We start from the raw sequence: 2,644 nt of genomic DNA, 5'->3' as shown, positions 1-2,644 counted from the left end.
TACAACAATGACAGCTAATGGTTTTGTAACTCACTATGCTCTTACTAAATAATTTTTTATGTAATGATGATGTTTATTCTAATGATTATTGAGGGAATATAGAAAGTTACACATTGTTAAATTCTGGGTTAATTTCCAAACTCCATGCAATTTCCTGCAAGGTTGTTGGGGGATGTTACAAGTTGTATCAGAAAAAAGGTTGCAACGTTGGTGCCTTTTCCTAATCATTAGGAAGAAAATAATTAGAGGTATGATGTTAGTGGGAATAATCTCAGGTATGATTCTAACTGAACTTATAGTCGACTAAAATTGAGATGAGATGCATGATGCATGATTAATGATTGTTTTAAAGAATAAAAAGTGACAATGTTGCTTTAAAATTTATGTGCATGACATTTGAATATTGATGTGGATAACACACAATAAAACCTTTATTGTACCTATGAAAAATCCTGAGCACTCACTAGTTATAGTGAGGATTAATTTCCAACCTTTGCATGCATACTATTACAATAATGATTATGGTGCATTAAAAATAAAAAGAAAAATAAAAACATGACCAAAGTTACAATGCACTGCTTATATGGTTTCCGTGATAACTAAAGAATGTACAATATGGGGTTAACCCGAAACAGGACAATACAATGTTTTAAAAGAACATTGAAATTAAAGAAGTTATAAATGAACAATGAGTCAAGTGGAATTCATATAATGAGCTTAAATTCAATGAACAACTCATAGTAGAATAATGTTGGATTGTCTTTCATCATGTAGAGTTGTAGATGGAAGTTTGGATTCCATGAGTTTGAAAAACGTGGTAAATGAAATCCATTTTTTTTTGTTTTAAATCATTTTCATCCTTGAGAGTTTTGGATGCGATTCAGTGCAACATTAGGCATTAAGTGTAGAGTTAATTTTTTTATAAAAATTGTAATGAATTGTTATGAGTGAAGCAAGGTGAAATACTTTGAGTAAGAGTTTAATTCAGAATTGTCGTAGACTGTTTGATAATAAAAATGGAAGCTTACCTTACCATTGATAAATGTTATTACTAGACATGAATTATCTAAAAATGTGATGGATTAAAGTAAGGGTGCCAAGAAATTAAGAAAAAAATATATCGTATTTTGTGTCTTAGTTTTCAATCAAACTCTTATTTCTCTATAATACTAATGGTTGGTAAGTTGGAACCTTACAAAATTATAATTTTATGGTATGCAAGATATGTTGATTTTTTGTCAATTTACTTTTACAAATTGTGGGACCTATGTTGAGGTTAAAGTATGAATGCATGTTGTAAATAAATGTTACCTTTCTTTGATGATAATATGCAAATGGATAGTTATGTAAATTACAATGGATTTTATATATTCACTATTTTTAGACATTGAATTATTATTGGATTGAATGACTATGGAAGCCATGATGAGAATGATGTGATGATGTAATATCTGATTTTATTATTAAGTCAATGAATACATTGCTTGGGATATTCGTGTAATAACTCTAGAGTTTTAGAAGATTTTTTGCCAGCCTATGAAAAGCTATTGGGGGTTAAGTCAGAGATGGACCTTCACTAAAAGTTTCCTAAAAATCGATAGGAGAAAACAATAAAAGGAAAAATATTAATGTAATGGGAGAGAAATCTTATGTTAATCACTTAGTTGGAGAGAAGTACTAAGTGGGGTGAAATAAAGCACATCTCAAGAGAAATACATGGTTTAAAGAAAAATTAAATAATTATTTTCGGAAAAACTAAATAAAAAAGGCCTAGAAAAAAGGTTGGCATACCTTAAAGCAAGACACTGCTAAAAATATACTCAGAAGAAACCACCAATGAATCAATGAGGTTGTTGATTATAGTGGCAAGTATAACTTAGCTCGGTGGGGAACTATTGGAGATAGTTCATGATTTGGTGGAATATGCTCGGTTGCTAAATAATTCTAAGACATTAACTACGATTAGTGTTGGGTGATTTAGTTGTCTGTTAAATACCTATTATTTAATTGTCAACCCGAGGGTTTCGTAAAACTTAGAGGAAAACCAATATATATGAGACCTCATATGAAACTATAATCAACATTAGAAGATAAGTTATGGGAACTGAAGGGAATGCAATTATAAACTAATTAGAAGTGCATATTACAAATATACAATTTAACTAAGTAATTTCTAATTCATTATGTAATAAGTAAGAGACTTAAGAGAACCAAATTTGTCCTTCTTCTAGAATACTACATGAACAGAAATCAGAAACCACTAATGGACAATAGCTTAAGATGCATAAACAAATAATAGAAAATGCTCCTAACTAAGGAGGTCCTTGTTGTTCTTCATTACAAATTCATTCATCATTAATGCCATTGTTAGAAAACTGGAAATTCAGAAAATCACTTGAAACTAGAAAAAGAGAATGAATTTCAATTATTACTCATATCAAGTAGAAAGAGAGCCTAAATTAGACCCTTGTTTGTCCTTCCATATGTTGATAAGATTTAAACTAAAATTCATTCATTAATAATGAAAATTCTTCAAACATCTAAGTAATTAAATGAAAATAAAATCTATAATGAAATAAAATGTTTCCTTGATCCTTTTAGAGCGCGCTCAATTCTCTTAAGGACAAAATGACAAACTATTCCA

This window comes from Pinus tabuliformis, chromosome 4_1, assembly GCF_031772625.1.
Source record: "Pinus tabuliformis cultivar Carrire ecotype Pingquan chromosome 4_1, CPIR1, whole genome shotgun sequence".
NCBI classification, from domain to species: Eukaryota; Viridiplantae; Streptophyta; class Pinopsida; order Pinales; family Pinaceae; genus Pinus; species Pinus tabuliformis.
The sequence above is the reverse complement of the archived record's forward strand: the minus strand, read 5'-3'. Positions refer to the sequence as shown.